Raw genomic sequence first — 25,036 nt, forward strand, 5'->3', positions numbered from 1 at the left:
TGTTTCTTCCCATTTGGGGGAGATAAGATTGGTGGCCGCATCAAGTATTGCTTTATCTTCTCGAAAGCTTCTTGATGTTCAGCACTCCATTTGAACTTTCCTTGCTTCATTCGAAGTAGGGGAGAGAATGCTTGCGTGCGTCCACTCAAGTTGGAAATGAATCTTCTCAAGAAGTTTATCTTCTCCAGTAAAGACTGTAATTCTTTCTTCGTGGATTGAGGCTTCGTTTCCATAATAGCCTTTGTTTTATTTTGATTAATTTCTATTCCCTTTTTGTGGACCACGAAACCTAGGAAATCTCCAGCCTGCACAAAGAAAGCACATTTAAGGGGGTTCATCTTCAAGCAATGTTTTCTCATTCTTTTGAACGATTGGCTCAGATGGTCAAGATGACTGTTATCCGACACAGATTTCACCACAATGTCATCTATGTATACTTGCATGAAAGTTTCTATAAAATCGTGGAATATAGAATTCATTGCTCTTTGATAAGTTGCCCCAGCATTTTTTAGACCAAAAGGCATTACAACCCATTCATAGGTGCCTATGGCCCCTGGGCAGCGAAAAGCTGTTTTAGACACATCTTCTTCTGCAATGAAGATTTGGTTATACCCAGAATATCCATCCAACATACTTAGGTATTCGAAGCCTGCGGCTGAATCTACTAACATTTCTGCCACAGACATGGGATATTCGTCTTTAGGCGTTGCTTCATTAAGATCGCAAAAATCTATACATACTCTTAATGAACCGTTCTTTTTAATAACCGGCACAATATTAGCAATCCATTCGACATACCTCGTGGTTCTGATGAACTTGCATCGTAGAAGTCTTTCGACCTCTGCTTTGATCTTCGAATGAATTTCTGGTGCGAACCTCCTAGGAGTTTGCTTGATGGGCTTTTTTCCTTCCATTATGGGCAACTTTAATTCGACCAAATCTCGCCCTAGACCAGGCATCTCGTCGTAATCCCATGCAAAGCAATTTTTGTTCTCCTTCAACAACGCGATGACTTTTGCCTTCAGCGTTGGCGCCAGTTTCGCACTGATATATGTTACCCTCTTCTGATTTCCATCTCCGAGATTTACTTCTTCGAGTGGATCTTGGGCTAACATTTTGATATTTGCCCCCATTGGGTCTTTCTCGAATCCCAAAGGCTCTTCGTCGTAGATTGCGTCTAATCTTTGACTCGATCCTTCTCCTGAGATCACTTCGTCTTGACCTGGATCTTCAAGGGATTGAGGGATCATGTGTATCCCCGAATCTGTCGTTTCTTCCTTTCTTAGAACTGCGTTAACCATCATGTTTGATAATTCGGCTTCAAGAGCCGTTTTTCTTTTGTTCTCGGCTATATAAGCCGAAATCTTTTCGAAGAAGGACGACTCAAACATCGACAACGTCATCATCCCAGCCTGTTGGCCGTATTGGTGGTGAATGCTTCGCTGGTGGGATATCTTCTGGACCATCCATTATCTCTCTATTCCATTGGAATCCATTAGGATGTAAAGACAAATAGTACAAAGCATTTCTGTTTGGAGTGTATATGTCTTCAGCAGCATGACAAGGTCCTATGTTCGCCAGATTCCTGTCGAAGCTAGTTTTATTGACCTGATTGACTTCAGCCATGCAGTAACTTTGATCTCCTTTGATGTTCTCTACTATACCATCTGCTCTCCAAATGGTTAATCTTTGATGCATCGTCGAAGGCACAGCCACCACTCCATGGATCCACTCTCTTCCAAGCAACAGATTATAATTAGCCTTTGCTGGTATCACCATGAACATCGTTGGCCTAGTGACGGAACCCACAGTTAAATTCACTTGAATTACTCCTAAAGTTTGCCCTATCTTGCCTTCATAGTTGGACAGAACCATGTTATGTGGTCTTATATCAGTATCGAACATACCAATTCTCTTCAGCATATATTGGGACATTAGGTTCAGTGCTGCCCCCCCATCCACTAAGACTTTGTTAATGCCAACATTCTCAATGTTGGCTCTTATGTAGAGTGGTTTCAAATGATTCCTCATACCTTCATCAGGCCTTTCGAAGAAAGCGTTCTGCTCTTCGACTGCCCCATTGTTCAGCACATAGTAACACACAGGTCTGTGTCTTGCCATCTCTTCCTCATCAGCTTCCTCACAATCTTCAACTTCTGTTTCTTGGTTAAACTCGTGAGGGAGTACTGACACAACATTGCAATTGAGATTTATAGACGATACTCCGTCTGAGTCAAAGTCATTCGTTAGCCTATCGTCTTCCTTCCAAGGGCTGGAATGCATCTTTTCTTCTTCTTTCTCATTTTCAGAATCGAACAACTTACGCTCCACTGGAGGTTTACTTGTCCTTTCCCCCTGCATTGGGATCTGATTGCTACTTGATTCTCTAGTCCCTTGGTTTGTATTCCCTTTGGGCCTTCTTCATCCTCTGGTGCCTTCTCCATTGGGACATGGACATAGGATTTTTGCCTCTGTAGTTCTCCAATCTGTACATCTCTCGATTGGAAGTCTGGAATTGCTTCCTATATGCCATTGCAGTTCTTCCTCCTTGGTCCCAACTTCGCCATTTGTTGGTTCTGGTACCAGCTTGCATTCATCTATCCCTGGGTATGTCTGCAGGAACTTTAAATGTGGCCCTTCGAGCTCTAGGGTGTGGGCTGTCAGGCCTCCTTGATGGGGTCCGGTTGTCGAACCCATACAAGTTAGGACGAAGTCCCTGAGTTTCTCGACCCATGTAGAGATACACCCTTTCGAATGATCTTGCTAGTAGTTCGTCATAGACTGCACCACATCTAGGGCACAGTGCAACTTCGGAGTTGTCATTGTGACATCTGACTAAAAAACCAACCAAGCTTTCTTCAAACCTTGGGTATACTTTCAGCAACAAGTTTCCTCCTCTCCAAGGCTGCTCCATTCTTTCTCGTAGGGCCCTCTCGAAATTGGCTTGAACCTTTCGATTTAACATAACTGAACATCTTGGGCACATCAACCTTTTTCCACCATTTTTCACATGGCAATCCCAGAGATAATCCTTTAGACTGTTTCCCCTTGGCGGGATTTCAATGTTTCCTTTCTCCCTTATCAGCCATTTTTCTAGTTCTTCAATTTCAGATAAAGGGCGTCTAACGTTGACCATGTTAACACCTGCCGGAGGAACCTCAGAAATTCGTATCTGCTGAAGCTTTACTGTGAGGTCTGCAATGGCCTCATTTGTTTTTCCTTTCAAATCTTCAGTCATTTCAGCATCAAAGGATCCTTCAACATCAGTATTGAAGATCGGATTGGCATTTAGGCCTTTAGTAGCCTGCTTTCCACCTGCAATTATCTCCGATTCAGCAGCATCAATTTCAGATACTTCCACCATGTTGACATCAAGTGGTTCACACAAGTTAGTGTCAGCCACATTCAAAGGGTCTGCGTCAACCTTCATAAGGTTTTTGGTTTTGTCAGCGAATTTCAGACGTCCATCCTTGATAGCATTCTGAATTAGATCCCTGAAAAGAAAACATTGTGAAGTTTTATGGCCTAAAATACCATGGTATTTGCAAAAACCTCGCTTCTTCCGTTGTTCTAACGGAGGAGTTTTTGAATTGGGAGGTACTATCATCTGGCCATCTTTTACTAATAAATCAAATATTTCGTCACATTTAGTGACATCAAATGCATAAGTCTTCTTAGGGAATCTATCGCTCTTATCATTCTTTACTGGATTCTTTCCATTAGAAGGGGTGAGCAATTAGCAATAATAGGGTGGAGCCTCTTTTAACTCAGCAAGATCTATTTCGACCTCTTCCATGTCGTATGAATCTTCGAAAGGTTCGCCATCACCGTCGTCTGCTTCGACGTATGCTACTCTCTCCTTCTTATAACTCTTACTTGCTCTGGCCTTTTCTGCTTTTAACCGTTCGACCTGTCGAACCCTGTCTGCCAATTGGGCCATATCTCTCAGGTATTGAGTATCCAGTTTCTTTCGAATTGAATAATCTAGGCCACCTATAACACCCCAAATCTACCCAACAGTTAAAATAAAATCAGAGTGCCAAAATTTCAAACAAAATTTGAGGTATTACACTTCGACGTGAAAATAGACAGCATAAACATTCATTTTAACAGATATATAACACTCATGCAATCAAATGAACCTATAATTGACGAGTAAAATCTTCAAAACAATTCAACTTTATTTAAATAAATTCGCAGCGGATTCAACTTTAAAACTCCAAACAAAACATAGCATCTTTGCTCAACAACTTAAACCAAATAAAGCATAAACCAAACCAAACTTCTCAAAGTATCAACTGAGTTCCAAAATAACAACAAAAATCAAATAAGTGTTCATTCCCCCCGAGTGCTACGTATCAGAGCAAATGACACCCACTCGAACTATTAGCGATAACAGCTACTCTCCTTGGTTACCTGCACGTTACCAACAGAGGGTAACATTCAAACAGAAGGGGTGAGATATCAAATAATATAAACAAAAGTATGATATTTGATATATTAGACTAAGATCATACAATTTTCACCACTTCTCAACAACATATAACAACAATTCGACAAAACACCATAATAGTAACAACAACTTCAAAATGCAACTCAAATGTGACTCGACTGTGCAAATGCATGTGGTACCATCGGAGTAAAACTCCCAACTTAAAATGTGCCAGGTTATCGAGGAATCAACAAGGCATAAGCCTTCAACTTTCAACTTTTACCAATCCAGGCCAACTTGATTGAGCATTCGCTCCAACTTAGAAAATGCAATGTATGCGACTCTTATGGATGGCATACAAAAACAATAACAAAGACAACATAAATATGCATCAACCGCATCAACTTAAATCAACATTGGTCATACGACCTACAACTCAAATATGCCCATATATTGGGACAAAATCAACTTATTCAACTGTACCTGCAAAACAATGCATTCGACGTAATTTCAACAAAACAAACCAACCAAAAATACCTACTAATACATACTAACTACCCCGACAAATTTTGCCTAATTCCGAACAACTAATTTTTACGCTTAATTCGGCTTATTCGGCTAAAACGGTATTGTTTTCAACAAACTGTTATTACTACTAATTAATCTTAATATTCTATTAAATTTGGTTTACAAATACAATTAATTTTCTACTTCTAAATCAACACTGTTACTGAAAATTCTATACTGATAAAGGAATGGAACTGATATTATTGTTCTGCTAAATTACCTCTTCTACTAAAAATACTATTTTTACTACCTACTGTTACTACTCCTACCAATTAATTAATTAATTATGTAAATATACACTACTTTATTTTAGTGATTCTTCATGTAATCAATACTCTGACTATTAAGAAAACAATGGAGTGTATTATCCAATTAAAGCCAACATATACTACTATAGGTACTAAACTACATGTCTAAAGAACCACTCCTCTAGTTACTACATTATGCCATAATAATTGGTACTACCTCTTTCAATGTGATAATATATATTATATCTCTCAAAATCATGTCTACACCAAAGACACACCACCACTTGACATAACAAAACAAAATCATGAAGTAACCCCCACCAAATCCACTACCAGTCGGCAGTTCATTCATTCTGCATTTTTTTTCTTTCCAGTACTATTTTACAGATTCCAACTACAAATTTTTATTCTCAATTATAATTTCCAGATTCAAACACATCTCACACAACAATAAATTTCAGTAGAAACAACCTTATTATTAACATAAAATCAACATTGCACAATAGAGAATTATATAACCCCAATCCTACATACCAACTATCATAATCCCAGTTATAAGATTCGAACCCCACCCTTACCTGATTGGATTGAAGGTAGCTCGAACTTTTCCGGTTGAATCTGAAAATTTGATTTTGACAGCAACTCTCCTAATTTTCTCCTCTCCCAATTTGCCTCAAAACCCTTATTTTGGATATTGTTTGATATAAGCTACGTGAAATGTTTTTTTTTTCTTTTGATTGGCTGCTACCTCTAAATTTCTAATATAGCATAACAAATATAATAATAATAATATAACTAAATATTATATGGGCTACTACATGTCTTAATGGGCCTACTTTACGATACCCCTAATTTTGCTATTTCTCACATACAACGAAACTCAATTATATTTGGTCTAATCTTAATTACTCAGAAAATTCCCAAAACGCTAAATATTGTTCTATTAATATTTATAATACTAAAAATATTAAAATTCTTGACTAACTATTGCTCCGCTATCCCGAACTAATACCAACTGAATCGTCCCAAAACGCAAAAATTTCAATTAATGTCACAAATGACTAAATTAAGCAAATAATCGTTTTTCCGGGCGTTACAACTCTCTCCCACTTAAAAGATTTTCGTCCTCGAAAATTTACCTGACTCAAACAACTCTGGGTAGGAGTCCCGCATCCTGCTTTCCAGTTCCCAAGTCATGCTTTCTCCAGCAGCTCCCGACCAAACTACTTTCACCAAAGCAATATCCTTGCCTCTGAGTGTCTTTGTTTCACGATCCTCAATTCGTACCGGCATCGTCTCCACGGTGAGATTATCTCGTACTTGCACATCATCCATGTGAATCACATGTGACGAATCAGAAACATACTTGCGGAGTTGCGATACATGAAACACATCATGCAAATTCGAAAGGTTAGGCGGTAACGCCACTCTATAAGCCACATTTCCAACTCTTTCCGATATTTGATACGGGCCAATAAAACGAGGAGTAAGCTTCTTAGATTTCAATGCTCTTCCAACACCAGTCACAGGTGTAACTCTCAAAAACACATGATCACCAGCTTGAAACTCCAAATCCTTTCTCCGCTTATCATGGTAACTCTTCTGTCTACTCTGAGAAGCTTTCATCTTCTCCCGAATCAACTTCACCTTCTCAGTAGTTTCTCGAACAATTTCTGGTCCAAGTACTACACTTTCTCCAGATTCATGCCAACATAGCGGAGTCCTACACCTCCGACCATACAACGCCTCAAAAGGTGCCATTCCAATACTTGAATGGTAGCTATTATTATACGTGAACTTGATCAACGGAAGATAAGTATCCCACGAACCTCCCTGCTCAAGAACACATGCCCTCAACAAATCCTCTAAGGACTGAATAGTTCTCTCAGTCTGACCATCTGTTTGCGGATGATACGCCGAACTCAATCTCAATTTAGAACCCAACGCCTCTTGCAGACTCTTCCAAAAATCAGAAGTAAACCTTGGATCTCTATCTGGCACAATACACATAGGAACGCCATGCAACTTTACAATTACTCTCGTATAAATCTCTGCTAACTTCGCAACTGGAAATGTGATGTTAATAGGTATAAAATGAGCCGACTCCGTAAGCCTATCAACAATCACCCATATCGAATCATATCCTCTTACAGTATTAGGTAATCCCGTCACGAAATCCATCGAAATGCTATCCCACTTCCATTCCGGAATTTCCAATGGTTGCATCAATCCCGCAGGCTTCTGATGTTCAACTTTCGACTTCTGACAAGTCAAACAAGCATAGACAAATTGCGCTGTATCACGTTTCATCCCAGGCCACCAAAACAAATTCTTCAAGTCTTGATACATTTTAGTAGCTCCTGGATGAATGCTCAAATTACTTCGGTGACTCTCTTCAAGAATCATCTCCTTCATTTCTACATCATCGGGAATACAAATTCGATTGCGAAATCTCAACACACCATGCGAATCTAACTTAAAATCACTATTCTCCAATTGATCGATTCCAACCATCGAATCTACCAACTTCACATCAAGCTTCTGAGCTTCTCTAATGCTGTCCAGAAACTCATTATTAATTTTGAGCATACCCAACATTACACTTTGAGGTGTCACTTCGCAAACCAAACTCATATCTCTAAACTGTTCAATCAATTCTAACTCCTTAACCATCATTGCCGACATGTGCAAAGTCTTCCGGCTTAAAGCATCAGCTACAACATTTGCTTTACCCGGGTGGTAATTCAAACCAAAGTCATAATCCTTTAGTAACTCCAACCACCTTCTTTGCCTCATGTTCAATTCCTTCTGATCAAATAGATACTTCAGACTCTTATGGTCGCTAAACACTTCAAATCTAGAACCATAAAGATAATGCCTCCAGATCTTCAACACAAACACAACTGCAGCAAGCTCTAAATCATGCGTAGGATAATTCTTCTCATGAATCCTCAACTGTCTTGACGCATAAGAAACAACTTTATCATTCTGCATAAGTACGCCTCCTAAACCCATCTTGGAAGCATCACAATAAACCACAAAAGATTTTCCCGGATTAGGTAACGTCAACACCGGAGCCATCGTCAACCTCTTCTTCAATTCGGTAAAACTCTCTTCGCATTGAACATCCCACACAAAAGCTTTGCCCTTACAAGTTAACTTCGTCAACGGAAGTGCCAATTTAGAAAATCCTTCAATAAACCTTCTATAGTAACCAGCTAATCCCAAAAAGCTTCTAATCTCGGTAGCCGACTTTGGAGTTTCCCATTGCAACACAGCATCTACTTTAGATGGATCCACAGCAATTCCACTACCCGATATAACATGTCCGAGAAAACTTACTTCCTTAAGCAAAAATTCACACTTGGATAACTTCGCATACAACTTCCTCTCTTTCAGTACTTGCAATACAATCTTCAAGTGTTCAACATGTTCTTCTTCTGTCTTGGAATAAATCACAATGTCATCAACGAACACTACAACAAACCGATCCAAATAGGTGTGAAAGATACGATTCATATACTCCATAAATACTCATGGCGCATTAGTAACACCGAAAGGCATTACCGAATATTCATAATGTCCATATCGAGTCCTAAACGCCGTCTTTTGAATATCTTCATCCTTCACTTTAATCTGATGGTAACCTGATCTCAAATCAATCTTACTGAATACACAAGCACCCACCAATTGATCCATCAAGTCGTCTATTCTTGGAAGCGGATACTTATTCTTAATTGTCACTTTATTCAACTGTCTATAATTAACACAAAGTCTCATACTTCCGTCTTTCTTCTTTACTAACAACACTGGAGCTCCCCACGGCGATACACTTGGTCTCACAAACTTCTTCTCAAGTAAGTCCTCCAATTGTTTCTTTAACTCAGCCAATTCAGACGCTGACATTCTGTACGGTGCCATAGAAACAGGTCTGGTACCAGGTACAAGATCGATTGTAAACTCAACTTCTCTTTCAGGTGGTACATCAGGAATTTCATCGGGGAAAACTTCAGGAAAGTCTCTCACTACTTGCACTTCATCAATTACAGCTTGGTTCTCCACTGATAATATAGCCATCAATGAAAACATTTGAGTTTCTTCGTTCTGCATCAACTGTCGCAATTGTTTACCTAACAACAAACTAGCTTCCTCTTCTGGAATAGAAAACCTCACCGACTTATCATAACAATTAATATGAACATGGTTATGCTCTAACCAGTTCATACCTAAAATCACTTCTAATCCCCTTAAAGGCAAACAAACCAGATCAACAGCAAAGTCTGTGTCGAAGATCGACAAAGGACACTTTAAACACACGAGAGAAGTAGTCACCGATCCCTTAGCTGGAAGATCGACAACCATCTCTCCATTCATAGTAGACAACGCAAGACCCAATCTTTCAACACAATCAGCAGCAATAAAACAATGAGTAGCACCAGTATCAATAATAGTAATTAAAGGCGTACTATTTATGAAACAGGTACCTCTAATAAGTCTGTCCTCATTGCCTGTCTGGGTACCAGCCAAAGCAAACACTTTCCCACCAGCTTGTGCCTTCTTCGGTTTCTGACACTGATTACCAATATGTCCTTCCTCATCACATTTAAATCAAACCATCTCTTTATGCTTACAATCAGACATTGCGTGTCCAGTCTTACCACAACGGAAACATTTCTTAATCTCAGCATTACAAACATTACTCTTGTGGCCAGCTCTTCCACATTTGAAACAGACAATGTTAGCAGGAGCGTCTCCCCCACTAGTCCTCTGACCTGGAGCAGCTCTCTGTTTACCCTTACCAGTTGGAGCATCATAAGGCTTGCCACGATGCTGATGTTGCTTGCCCCTCCTGTCACTAACAATCTTGTAGTGAGCATTATTATCCTCATCAAAAATTCTGCAACTGTCAAACAAATTAGGAAAGATACGAATCTTCTGATACCCAACAGCTTTCTTGATCTCAGAGCGCAATCCGTTTTCAAACTTGATGCACTTTGAAAACTCAGCACCTGCTCCATCATAATACGGGTAGAACTTAGCCAACTCAGTGAACTTTGCAGCATATTCAGTCACTGACATAGTCCCCTGTTTTAGCTCATGAAACTCAATCTCTTTCTTACCCCGAACATCTTCAGGATAGTACTTTCTCAAAAACTCTCTGCGGAACACAACCCAAGTGATCTCTTCACCTGCCACCTCCAATCTCTGGCGAGTCTCTAACCACCAGTCATCAGCTTCGTCTGCTAGCATGTGAGTACTGTCGCACGCTCGCGAAAATGAACAGAGTCGCCACCAATATATTTATCCCATAAGGGAAAGGAATATCAGAAAACCTGGAATAAGGATAAGAGAAGGTCTTGCGACCAGAGATAAGGTACGGGAGTCGGTTACGCAAGGGGAAGGTATTAGCACCCCTCACGCCCATCGTACTCGATGGTATCCACCTATGTTTGTTCTATTCTAAGGGTGTATAAATCTAAAGCTTAATTACTAAGGGAATGCATGCAAATGAAAGAAAAGAAACACGGGGAAAATAAGGTTTATAAATAGTTGTGCTCGTTCAAGCCCCGCGACTTGATGCCTACGTATCCTTTTCAGGAATCAGAGCGCCGTAGTTCGGCTCTTTAGTTTTTTATTTGTTTTTGTGTTTTTTAGTGGACGAAGTTACATTCGCACTCCGCTGCTCGACCTCTGGAGTCTTAAGCTGGGAATGGAGCGGAAATAACGTGTCCGATTAAAGAATGCCTCGGAGGCGAGATGAAGAAGAGATTTTGAACGTTTCGAGTGGAACCCTAAAGCAAGGGAGACTCGAGTTGCTCTTTGGTTTGCGTTTTTTAGAAATTGGGAACTTACGCTCGAATGGTTCCCTAAAGCAAGGGAGATCCAAGCACTCGAACGTTCCCTAAAGCAAGGGGCGTTCAAGCTTCCATTCCCTTTTTTATGATTTTCACTTTTTTATTAATGTTTTTTAAGTGTTTTCTTTGTATTTTTTATGGGAAATTAAGTCGAGTATTTGTTAAGTGTTTTAAAGTTGAAAAGGAAAAGAAACTAGCCTAAGAAAAACTAGCCTAAGTATGAAGGGAATTTCTAAGTCCTAATGTTGTCATGGTTTCTACCTAAAGGTTAGGAATAAAAGAACATGAAAATAAAGTCACAATTAGAAGTCAATAGTGAGTGACACAATGGTACAAAAATTGGCATGCAAGCATATAGTAACAAGTCAAAAATATAGTACAAAACGAATTAAAAATACTACTATTTTTATATATTGATTTCATGGTAGAAATTGAATTACAAGTCAAGTAAAAGGACTAGAAAACAAATAGCCTAAAAACTACTATTTTTAGTGATTATTTTTTTATGTCAAAAAATTGTGTTAAAAGTCTAAAAAGAAAATCATCAACTTGTATTTTTATTACCTAAAAAAATAAGAAAAGACTAAGTAAGAGAATTCTAAATTCTAGCAATTTTTGTATGAATCAGGGGGTGTGAGATGAATACAGTATTGTAAGGAGCACTTAGGGCGCAGGCCCAGCCCAAGGGCGTTTTTGGTTCAGCATTTTTGTTGCCAAAAGGTGGTTCATGGGCCTCAGGGGGTGCAGAGAACAATTTCGTTACAGGCCCATAGTTATTATTATAGTCCAAGTTCAGATTTCATTCAATATCCATTAATCAGATTTCACATTTAAACCTAACTAATAACAATTAATCAGACTTTATGGTACCATTAATCAGGTTTATTTCATATTCAATCTTAAATTAAAAGATAAAAAAAAAAGATGAATTAAAATAAAATAAAAATAATTATGAAAAGAGGATTTTAGGGTTACCGCAAGTGACGTTCCCAATTCTTCTTTCAGTCTTGGCTCTTAGCTCTCTCTTCTTCAAAGGATCGCAGCGGCGCTATCTCCCTTTACCTCCGATCATGGCCTAACGCCACCGTGAACAACACACCCACTCTTCCCTCGGTTCGCTTCTGACTTCATCTCTCTCAAACCTCATCTCGTCCTCACACAATCAAAGCCGACATCCCTTCTCAACGTCTGGAACAAAGACCACCGTCGAGAGGAGGAGAATATCAGATGGGAGCGAAATAAACGCAAGGAAATGATGAATTTCTTCAGATGAGTTCTTGCTTTCTCTCGTTTCTTCTTCTTCTTGTTCTTTTTTCTGGATTTGTTCTTCTGAGTTGTTGATAGCGTCGTGTCTTTGCGGTTGTTCGTAGAGGAAGCAATGAAGCGTCATGGATGAAATTGCGATGAAGATGATGATTTGCGAAGAAGGCAGAGCGTGATGATGAGGAGGTTGATCGCGGAGATGAAACGATGTTGGTGATGAAGAAGGTTCGGGAGATTTTTATTGAAGCTTTCCGTGTTGAAGTATGAAGGACGAAGAGAGAGGTTCAAGTTGAGTCAAGAATGGTGATAACTGAAGTGAAGATGATGAAGGTGAAGATGAAGAGTGAATCGAGAGCTTGAAGTTGCAGAGTAGGGAATTGAATATGAATGAAGTGGATGATGGTGACTTGCAGAGATTGATGGAGGTGGAGCCTGAAAGATGATGGGTGAATGTGAAGAAGAAGTTCAATGTGAAGGGAAAGATCTGTTTTATAGCATATGAAGATGAATAGAAGTTCAGGTTTTCAGGTGAGCTTGTTACTGATTTTTTCTTCTGAAGTTTCTGTTAGTTAGGAGTTAGTTAGAGAATCTGTTTTGGTAGTTAGGAGTTTATAACTGAATCGGTTAGGTTTAGTTTGAGGGTTTGTTTTCTGTTAGTAGAAGTTTGTGGTGAAAATTCTGTTAGTAGTTTGTAGGTTAAAGCTTGTTGGTTATAACTGTTATGCTAAAGGTTAGGAAGAACTTGGTTAGTAGAAATCTGCTAGTTGTTGTTTGGACTTGTATAGGACCTGTCAGCAATAACTTATGCAGGGACTGATTGTTTGGTCATTTGTTTTGATCAGTAGGTCTGTTTGGAACTCTAAAATTGAATTGCCTTATAGTGAGCTTGATTGTAGGTTTATATTGTTTCTTTATGAGCATGGCTGATATGGCCTTCTGTTTTGATTCCGAAATGTATTATCATGGACAGTTTTCTTGACTTAATTTTGCAACTGATAGATTGTTCACCACTGGGCTGTCCTGAAGTATGATCTAAAATGCAGAATTAATTTAAGGTGCCTGTTAATGTGCAAACCGGTATATGTGGTTATTGATACAAGGATTGGTTTATTTGACTGAGTTTGTGAACTGTGTTGTATTGAATGGGACTGAATAAGTAGGATCTTAGAATAGGTTATGCTTGCTGCATTTTTTGTGTATGATTTTGGGGCAACTGTTAGTTATTTTTCTGGTTTTGCTGCAGGTTTTTATTAGTTCATGAACTGACTGTTGGGGAATGTGGATGTATGGGGCTTTTTGTATGATGGCCTGATTTGACTGCTGCATTTTTTTGTTTTATTCTGTTGGATTTTATAGGTGCAGGCCTGAATCTTGATTTGTTAAAGCCTTGTACAAATACACTTAGCACGACATGAGGTTGCATATGGAATGTGGGCAGTTTGGAGACAAAACGAAGGCGTGTCATAGTGAAGATGAATGATCATGAAACGGAAACTGAAGCCATATAGTCAGCAGTGTGACTTAGGGGGAGAAGCCCAGGGTTCAACTTTGATAAAACATGTGGATTCTGATAAAGCTTTGTAATTTTTCTTTTGTAATTCTATTTTGTATAGTATGCTCTTGGACTTGTAATGCCACTTTGTAATTGAATGCTCCTTGAATGTATAGGACTCTGGATATCCCTTGTAGTGACGTTGAGAAAACATAATGATCCTTCTTTTTGTATTGTTTCATGAACTTTGGAAGTGTAATTTAACCTTTGAATAATAAAGTGTGGACTTTCGATTTGAATGTTGGCTTTTCCATGAAATTTGAACTTCAAAGTATTCTTTTCCTTTCCTTTTGAATGAGAACTATATAATAAGCCAATCACCAAAGATGAACAAAAATAATAATAACTGGTCAAAAGGTCAACCTCCCAAAGTTGATTTGTTGACCAAAAGTCAACTCGTATGAACATTTTAATTCTTCTCTTATGATGACTTAATAACAAGGAACCCAACTTTTGACCTTGTGTGGAGAAATAGACCTTAATTCTTATTCCTGATGAGATTGAACGGTGAATACCCACGTAGCTTGATAGAGAAGAGATACATAATGCCCATACTTCAAAACCATAATTTCACGGCCCGATACTCACAGAAGAACTAACTAAATCAAGCTTGAATGAAGTAGAAGTCCCAATTTTTTAGATCCTTTATCCCAATGTCAGATTTATTAATGATGCATGGTGAGTTAGATGACCTAATGGATGAGATTATGGGATGCATAAGCCAATTAGAAATTAAATCAGGTGGGCAAATTTTGGGGTGCAACAGCTGCCCCTATTTAATCGTCTTAAACCTGAAAGTGAGATTGGCGCTAGCCTTTTCAAACATTCAAGGTAGAAGATGATTAAATATCAAGTGAACCTGAAAATTTGCCTTATGAGAGATAGAATCCACTGGGGAAAGTGATAATGTCATTTATTGAGGAAAACTGCGTCAATTCTGGATTGAACGAAGTAACTCTGGGTTAGAAATGAAATAGAATTCAACTCTGAGTTGAAGAAGAAAAGTGGGTCAACTCTGGGTTGAAGAACGGAGAAAAGTCAACTCTGGGTTAGATAAAAGATAAACATCGATTCTGGATCAGGAAGGGAAAGAAGAACATCAACTCTGGGTCGAAGATAAGATGAGGATATCAACTCTGGGTTGAGAAAAGGAAAGAAGAACAATCAGGGATGATCGTCAACTCTGGGTTGAGAAGAAAATAAAGAAAGAAAACCGTCAACTCTAGGTTGAGGAAAAAAAATCAGGAAAGAAGACCGTCAACTCTGGGTTGAGTAGAAGAGGTAAAAGATAACTATCAACTCTGGGTTGAAAGGGAAAAGAAACAAGACAACCATCAACTCTGGGTTGAGTGGGAAAAAGGATAAAGAATAACCATCAACTCTGGGTTGAGTAAAAGATAAGCGTCAACTCTGGGTTGAGCGGGAAAAGAAAAGAGACAACCGTCAACTCTGGGTTGAGTGGAAAAAGAAGGAAGATAATCGTCAACTCTGGGTTGAGAGGGGATAAGAAAAAGATCAACTCTGGGTTGAATAAAAGAAAAGATAACCTTCAACTCTGGGTTGAGTGGGGAGAAGAAATCAATTCTGGATTGAATAAGGGATAATCATCAACTCTGGGTTGAGAGGGGAAAAGGATAAAGAATAACCCTCAACTCTGGGTTGAATGGGAAAAGACAAGGAATCAACTCTGGGTTGAGTAAAAGATAAGCGTCAACTCTGGGTTGAGCGGGAAAAGAAAAGAGACAACCGTCAACTCTGGGTTGAGTGGGAGGAGATAATTAACTCGGTTAAAAGATGGAGGGAAAGTCAACTCTGGGTTGAACTCAAAAACATCAACTCTGGGTTGAAGAAAAATGACCATGATTGGCTTGAGGAGATGACACCACAATGGTAACTCTGAGTGCCCCAGTGGAATATCAATTGATTGCTTGTAGAGAACCCATCTGGTGAGTAACTTGGCTTATGCTTCACATGCAAATGTTTTATTTATTCTATGCACTTCTGGAGATGCGATGCAATGAGTTCTATATGCAGTGTATTGATTGATTTGATCAGGGTTTCTGCTTTGTGGAGTAGATTAGGTGGAGTTTTGAAACTCTGCTTGATTCAAGATGGGGTGGATGGCCCTGCTTTGTTGATGATTGGATCATGCGGGTGAAGTGATAATGAGAATGCAATGATATGTATGATGTTTGCATGATTATGAATGGGATGATTGCTTCCAAGATACAGGAGTGGATGGAGAACGCCTTTATGGAAAGGTCATAGCTTGAAGTACAGGACTCCTGAGGGTGAGGTGTTTGGCTTGACTCCTCGACACTTGTCTTGATATCTGACACTTGCTTGGGGATGAGAAAAATGAATTATCACTAGCTTGCCCCAGCTTGTATGATCTTTTGAGATAAAACTTTGATATGCTTGAATCATGGAGATTTGAAATGGCCTGCCCCAGTGTAGATTATGGAATGAATGCCCCAGGTTGAGAGGAACTCTTCCACCAAATGGATGTCTGAGATATTTGCTAGTTGATGACCAACCTTCGCCTTTGTAAGATTACTCGATGGAATTTCAATGTTGAACTTTCCTTGGTATCAAGTACTTAATTTCTGATTAGAGACAATTCTGTTTTGCAAGAGATAATGAGAAATGCAATGCACATGTTAATCTCAAAGAAAAAGTTTTATTTGTCAAAATGTTGTACTGATACTAACACAAATGACACAGCAACATTAGGAGTCAGTTTGACATGATTTCACAGTTTGTATGCTTTTGGAACGAACCCTGCTTCAATTAGGACTTTTGAGGGTTGTAACGTGGCCGGGTTCACGGTTTAAGAAACAAAGGATAAAGGCTCAAGTTCTACTTAACCCACCCCTCTTCGTGATGTTCTCCAGTCCTATGTTCAGTTAGTTTGGCACGAGTGTTCACCTTTCAGGAAGGATTGTGAAGGATGAGGATCCTTTGTAGCTTTGATGGAGGTGGCAGTCACCTTTTGGCGCTTTTGTTGATGGTCATAACAACTTGTCCCTTGGAGGAATTTTCTTTTGCTTTTGTCTTTTTGCTTCCCCTAACTTTTGCCTGGACAAAAAGTTTCTTTTGATTTTGGTTTTCGTTGTCCAGCGGGATATGCCCTAATTTTTGCCTAAGTCATTTGCTTCAAAGCTTTTCTTTCTCTTTTTTTTTTTTTGACTTAGCGGGCTATTGTTTTCCTATTTTATTGGTCATGATTCATAACTTTCTTTTCATTCTTTCATTATTTTTTTGTCTCGTTCGGGAACAAGTTGTATGACATTTGTGATTGACTTGTTGAAGAGGTTGTGACTGCCCTCTTTCTCAATGAATGAGAGACATCCATTGTGGATTGTGCTCTTCTTTTGTGAGATATGAGATATGGTTGATCCTCTGGTGGAATACCTGAAAGTTGAACGCTCGGTCGCACTAACTGAAGACTACCCTGCCCCTGGTTAAGATTGAGGGTTTTATATTTTTTGAAAAGAAACTACTACTCCTTAGGCTCAAAAGGGTTGACGAGGGTTTCACTCCCTTATAACTCCAGTGTTTAGGAATTGAAACAATGCCTGTACATCGTCAGCAGGATCTTGTTCCAAAAGCATACAGTTAGTAGTTCATGTGTTTTTGATTCATCATTCTCCTTTTTAGTTGCTTAAGACAAATGAGTGAAGTATCAATGAACATAATGACAAAGGTGAAATGATTTGAGAAAAACATGTATATTACATTTTTATTTATTCAAACAGAATGAGTTTCTTACAATGGATAGTACTTGATAACAACAAAAGTAGTACAATTGAAAGTGCTAAAGAAATCTATACAATGGCAAGCTTGGCCTTATTCTAATGCAAATGAAATGTTCTCTGACAAACATAAAGTCTTCATGGTCCACTGGTGGAAGCTCCATTGTGAGGTGGCATGGGATTATTGACCACATTAGGTGCCACAGGTGTGAATGTAATCTCCTTTGCATCAAGCAGATCCTGAACCTTGTCTTTGAGAACTCTGCACTCTTTAGTGGTGTGACCAGATCCTCCAGAGTGGAATTCACACTTGGCATTAATCTTGTAATTTGGAGGGAGAGGATCAGGAGGAGGCCTCGCTTCAGCTAATTGAATCAGTTTTTTATCAAGCAAGGCGGCGAGAAGTTGGCTATAGGTCATTGGTACACGATCATACACCCTTTTAGGCCTATTCTGCCTCTGTTGACCTTGTCTCTGTTGATAACCTTGTTGTCGGAAACCTTGTTGTTGTTGTTGGACATATTGTTGATAAGGGACCCAAGGTTGTTGACCAACAGGTGCCACATAAGCTTGAGGAGCGGTGGCGTTCACTTGATAGTAGGGAGCTTGATCCTGAGCATAGGCGGCACTAGTCTCACCTTCTTTCTTCTTGACAAAGTTACCCTGAGGCTTCTTATACCCATATTGGTTTGCAGCAGCAGTATTGGCGGGATTCTGGATCTTACCAATTTTCAAACCATTCTCAATTCTTTCACCAATCCTGACTAGATCAGAGAAACCAGAAGAAACACTACCAACCATTCTTTCATAGTAATGTCCTTGAAGAGTGTTCATGAACATGTCAACCAATTCGGATTCCGAAAGTGGTGGATTAACTTGAGCAGCCATTTCTCTCCACCTCTGAGCATATTCTTTGAATGTCTCATTGGTTCTTTGCACTTGATTCTGCAGTTGCAACCTAGTCGGTGCCATGTCGATGTTGTATTGGTATTGCTTGAGAAAGGCATCATACAAATCCTTCCAAGATCGGATCCTATTACGCTCCAGATTCATATACCAGTTCAGAGATGCCCCAGACAAGCTATCTTGAAAGCAATGGATGAGCAATGGTTCATTGTGAATGTGAGAAGCCATCTTACGACAATACATGATGATATGGCTCTTCGGACAGCTTAAACCCTTGTACTTCTGAAAGTCGGGAGTCTTGAACTTAGGAGGGACAACCAGATTAGGAACTAGACACATATCCTCAGCATCCATCCCATAGGCAGTAAATCCTTCAATGGCTCGAATTCTTTCCTCAAGGATTTTGTACTTCTCAGCAGATTTCTCAACAGGTTGAGCTCTTTCAGCAGTTGGTATTGGATGCATTTCTGGATTAGCAAACTGAGTACCACAGAAAGCAGGAATAGGAATCTCTGTTTGAGAAGGTGGAGTAGGAAATGGGAAAACAGGCCCATTCGTGGTTGGCACTCCAGAGGTTAAGGGCATGGACCCTCCTTGGTTTGAAGCTCCAAGGGTATCAACAGTCATGAAGTTGAATGGCATCCCAAGAGTAGCATTAGTCCTTGCTTGGAACTCAAGTGGAGTAGAAGAAGGTGGAATGACATCAGGTTGACTAGCAGCAGCTTGATTAACATCAACAGGAATCTCTCGCGCAACAGGAACTCTTTCAGCCCTTAAAGCTTGGATAGCTTCCAAAATAGCATCAACCTTGCCTTTCATTTGGTCCACCTCTTCTCTAATGGCAGCTTGATCTTGTTCGTAATTCTCCATGATTCTTCTTCTATGAGCTCTTGTCATATATCGGTGTGGAGGAATCGTCTTGACTGATCTGATGGAGAGGAAGAGTGGTAAGAGTCTTGGTAACCATGGATGCACATGCATGAATGCAAAAATGTTAATGAAGATGCAAATGTATCAGGATCAAGGATCAAGGCTTCCTGGATAACGACTTCTCATGGTCAATAAGATATGGCCGAACCCTCCAGATTCAGAGGTTCGACGTTGCTTTCTGGATAAACAGCTTGTGCATAAGTCAAAGATGGTCGAACCCTCCAGATTCAGAGGTTCGACGTTGATTCTGATAGATAACCCTTGCATAAGTCAAATAAGGTCAAACCTCCAGATTCAGAGGTTCGACGTTGATAGATAACTGATGTAGAACTTCTGTATAAGTCAAATGTCCCAGGATCAAAGGTTCGACGTCTTTTATTGAATAGCAGAAATCCGGGTATGATGGAGGTCAAGTTTCCTGTCCCACCCCAATCTCACGGGTATGTAGTCTAGACACGGACAAGTGGTCCCTAATGGTCACTAGGGTCTACAGTTCCCATGGGGTACAAAGTGTTTGAGGCAGCAAGGGTGCCAGACACAATGTTCCATGAAAGAACCTCGCCCAGTTGTGGTACCCCATGTTGAACTCGATCGTAGCAAGGGCCACGGGAGTCAACATGAGCATCCACGCTAATCCTATGTGTCACTGGCCTGGGTAGTGGGCCTTTTACCTCACAAAAACCCCCACCTGCAAAACAGAACAGAAGACCCCAAGGAACACAGAATATAATCCATATGCATGATGTGCAAACAGAAATAAACATGATAAACATGTAAACATATATACAAGATATAGACATAAAGCAAATAAACACCCAGTAAATAAACAAACAAACGCAGGCTAGGATCGACTCACTAAGGATGGACCAGCAACAGGTCTAGCAACGTCCCCAGCAGAGTCGCCAGCTGTCGCACGCTCGCGAAAATGAACAGAGTCGCCACCAATATATTTATCCCATAAGGGAAAGGAATATCAGAAAACCTGGAATAAGGATAAGAGAAGGTCTTGCGACCAGAGATAAGGTACGGGAGTCGGTTACGCAAGGGGAAGGTATTAGCACCCCTCACGCCCATCGTACTCGATGGTATCCACCTATGTTTGTTCTATTCTAAGGGTGTATAAATCTAAAGCTTAATTACTAAGGGAATGCATGCAAATGAAAGAAAAGAAACACGGGGAAAATAAGGTTTATAAATAGTTGTGCTCGTTCAAGCCCCGCGACTTGATGCCTACGTATCCTTTTCAGGAATCAGAGCGCCGTAGTTCGGCTCTTTAGTTTTTTATTTGTTTTTGTGTTTTTTAGTGGACGAAGTTACATTCGCACTCCGCTGCTCGACCTCTGGAGTCTTAAGCTGGGAATGGAGCGGAAATAACGTGTCCGATTAAAGAATGCCTCGGAGGCGAGATGAAGAAGAGATTTTGAACGTTTCGAGTGGAACCCTAAAGCAAGGGAGACTCGAGTTGCTCTTTGGTTTGCGTTTTTTAGAAATTGGGAACTTACGCTCGAATGGTTCCCTAAAGCAAGGGAGATCCAAGCACTCGAACGTTCCCTAAAGCAAGGGGCGTTCAAGCTTCCATTCCCTTTTTTATGATTTTCACTTTTTTATTAATGTTTTTTAAGTGTTTTCTTTGTATTTTTTATGGGAAATTAAGTCGAGTATTTGTTAAGTGTTTTAAAGTTGAAAAGGAAAAGAAACTAGCCTAAGAAAAACTAGCCTAAGTATGAAGGGAATTTCTAAGTCCTAATGTTGTCATGGTTTCTACCTAAAGGTTAGGAATAAAAGAACATGAAAATAAAGTCACAATTAGAAGTCAATAGTGAGTGACACAATGGTACAAAAATTGGCATGCAAGCATATAGTAACAAGTCAAAAATATAGTACAAAACGAATTAAAAATACTACTATTTTTATATATTGATTTCATGGTAGAAATTGAATTACAAGTCAAGTAAAAGGACTAGAAAACAAATAGCCTAAAAACTACTATTTTTAGTGATTATTTTTTTATGTCAAAAAATTGTGTTAAAAGTCTAAAAAGAAAATCATCAACTTGTATTTTTATTACCTAAAAAAATAAGAAAAGACTAAGTAAGAGAATTCTAAATTCTAGCAATTTTTGTATGAATCAGGGGGTGTGAGATGAATACAGTAGTGTAAGGAGCAGTTAGGGCGCAGGCCCAGCCCAAGGGCGTTTTTGGTTCAGCATTTTTGTTGCCAAAAGGTGGTTCATGGGCCTCAGGGGGTGCAGAGAACAATTTCGTTACAGGCCCATAGTTATTATTATAGTCCAAGTTCAGATTTCATTCAATATCCATTAATCAGATTTCACATTTAACCTAACTAATAACAATTAATCAGACTTTATGGTACCATTAATCAGGTTTATTTCATATTCAATCTTAAATTAAAAGATAAAAAAAAAAAGATGAATTAAAATAAAATAAAAATAATTATGAAAAGAGGATTTTAGGGTTACCGCAAGTGACGTTCCCAATTCTTCTTTCAGTCTTGGCTCTTAGCTCTCTCTTCTTCAAAGGATCGCAGCGGCGCTATCTCCCTTTACCTCCGATCATGGCCTAACGCCACCGTGAACAACACACCCACTCTTCCCTCGGTTCGCTTCTGACTTCATCTCTCTCAAACCTCATCTCGTCCTCACACAATCAAAGCCGACATCCCTTCTCAACGTCTGGAACAAAGACCACCGTCGAGAGGAGGAGAATATCAGATGGGAGCGAAATAAACGCAAGGAAATGATGAATTTCTTCAGATGAGTTCTTGCTTTCTCTCGTTTCTTCTTCTTCTTGTTCTTTTTTCCGGATTTGTTCTTCTGAGTTGTTGATAGCGTCGTGTCTTTGCGGTTGTTCGTAGAGGAAGCAATGAAGCGTCGTGGATGAAATTGCGATGAAGATGATGATTTGCGAAGAAGGCAGAGCGTGATGATGAGGAGGTTGATCGCGGAGATGAAACGATGTTGGTGATGAAGAAGGTTCGGGAGATTTTTATTGAAGCTTTCCGTGTTGAAGTATGAAGGACGAAGAGAGAGGTTCAAGTTGAGTCAAGAATGGTGATAACTGAAGTGAAGATGATGAAGGTGAAGATGAAGAGTGAATCGAGAGCTTGAAGTTGCAGAGTAGGGAATTGAATATGAATGAAGTGGATGATGGTGACTTGCAGAGATTGATGGAGGTGGAGCCTGAAAGATGATGGGTGAATGTGAAGAAGAAGTTCAATGTGAAGGGAAAGATCTGTTTTATAGCATATGAAGATGAATAGAAGTTCAGGTTTTCAGGTGAGCTTGTTACTGATTTTTTCTTCTGAAGTTTCTGTTAGTTAGGAGTTAGTTAGAGAATCTGTTTTGGTAGTTAGGAGTTTATAACTGAATCGGTTAGGTTTAGTTTGAGGGTTTGTTTTCTGTTAGTAGAAGTTTGTGGTGAAAATTCTGTTAGTAGTTTGTAGGTTAAAGCTTGTTGGTTATAACTGTTATGCTAAAGGTTAGGAAGAACTTGGTTAGTAGAAATCTGCTGGTTGTTGTTTGGACTTGTATAGGACCTGTCAGCAATAACTTATGCAGGGACTGATTGTTTGGTCATTTGTTTTGATCAGTAGGTCTGTTTGGAACTCTAAAATTGAATTGCCTCATAGTGAGCTTGATTGTAGGTTTATATTGTTTCTTTATGAGCATGGCTGATATGGCCTTCTGTTTTGATTCCGAAATGTATTATCATGGACAGTTTTCTTGACTTAATTTTGCAACTGATAGATTGTTCACCACTGGGCTGTCCTGAAGTATGATCTAAAATGCAGAATTAATTTAAGGTGCCTGTTAATGTGCAAACCGGTATATGTGGTTATTGATACAAGGATTGGTTTATTTGACTGAGTTTGTGAACTGTGTTGTATTGAATGGGACTGAATAAGTAGGATCTTAGAATAGGTTATGCTTGCTGCATTTTTTGTGTATGATTTTGGGGCAACTGTTAGTTATTTTTCTGGTTTTGCTGCAGGTTTTTATTAGTTCATGAACTGACTGTTGGGGAATGTGGATGTATGGGGCTTTTTGTATGATGGCCTGATTTGACTGCTGCATTTTTTTGTTTTATTCTGTTGGATTTTATAGGTGCAGGCCTGAATCTTGATTTGTTAAAGCCTTGTACAAATACACTTAGCACGACATGAGGTTGCATATGGAATGTGGGCAGTTTGGAGACAAAACGAAGGCGTGTCATAGTGAAGATGAATGATCATGAAACGGAAACTGAAGCCATATAGTCAGCAGTGTGACTTAGGGGGAGAAGCCCAGGGTTCAACTTTGATAAAACATGTGGATTCTGATAAAGCTTTGTAATTTTTCTTTTGTAATTCTATTTTGTATAGTATGCTCTTGGACTTGTAATGCCACTTTGTAATTGAATGCTCCTTGAATGTATAGGACTCTGGATATCCCTTGTAGTGACGTTGAGAAAACATAATGATCCTTCTTTTTGTATTGTTTCATGAACTTTGGAAGTGTAATTTAACCTTTGAATAATAAAGTGTGGACTTTCGATTTGAATGTTGGCTTTTCCATGAAATTTGAACTTCAAAGTATTCTTTTCCTTTCCTTTTGAATGAGAACTATATAATAAGCCAATCACCAAAGATGAACAAAAATAATAATAACTGGTCAAAAGGTCAACCTCCCAAAGTTGATTTGTTGACCAAAAGTCAACTCGTATGAACATTTTAATTCTTCTCTTATGATGACTTAATAACAAGGAACCCAACTTTTGACCTTGTGTGGAGAAATAGACCTTAATTCTTATTCCTGATGAGATTGAACGGTGAATACCCACGTAGCTTGATAGAGAAGAGATACATAATGCCCATACTTCAAAACCATAATTTCACGGCCCGATACTCACAGAAGAACTAACTAAATCAAGCTTGAATGAAGTAGAAGTCCCAATTTTTTAGATCCTTTATCCCAATGTCAGATTTATTAATGATGCATGGTGAGTTAGATGACCTAATGGATGAGATTATGGGATGCATAAGCCAATTAGAAATTAAATCAGGTGGGCAAATTTTGGGGTGCAACAAGTACCATAACGAACCTTCTGCGTTGGAGTGCAATCCATCACACGGAAGATCCTCTCACTCTCCTTCAACCATTCCAATGCGCCATCAGGGTCATGCTTTCCTTTGAATACCGGCGGATTCTCCCTCTGGAAGGTCGCCAAACTACGAGATCCAGCATTCTCATCGGCATTTGGTTGATTTGCCAAAGCCTGAGCCATAGCCTCCAAAGCAGCAGCAATCGCGGCATCGTTTCTACCAGCCATCTCAACTAAGCACGGCAACATAAACAACAGTTAGATAAAAGCAATTAACAATACTCGATTGTCAAAGATGCAACAACTTGGTCGGACAGACCGACCTACTCTGATACCACTAATGTAACACCCCAAATCTATCCAACAGTTAAAATAAAATCAGAGTGCCAAAATTTCAAACAAAATTTGAGGTATTACACTTCGACGTGA

The 25,036-nt window shown here is 39.4% G+C and overlaps 1 pseudogene; it reads right to left on the minus strand.

Moving 5' to 3' along the window:
• Positions 1-9,286: 9,286 nt before the first annotated feature.
• Positions 9,287-24,835, minus strand: LOC131618287 (uncharacterized; annotated as a pseudogene).
• Between the last annotated feature and the right edge of the window lie 201 nt (positions 24,836-25,036).

The sequence above is a fragment of the Vicia villosa genome, linkage group LG1 (assembly GCF_029867415.1).
Source record: "Vicia villosa cultivar HV-30 ecotype Madison, WI linkage group LG1, Vvil1.0, whole genome shotgun sequence".
Taxonomy (NCBI): domain Eukaryota; kingdom Viridiplantae; phylum Streptophyta; class Magnoliopsida; order Fabales; family Fabaceae; genus Vicia; species Vicia villosa.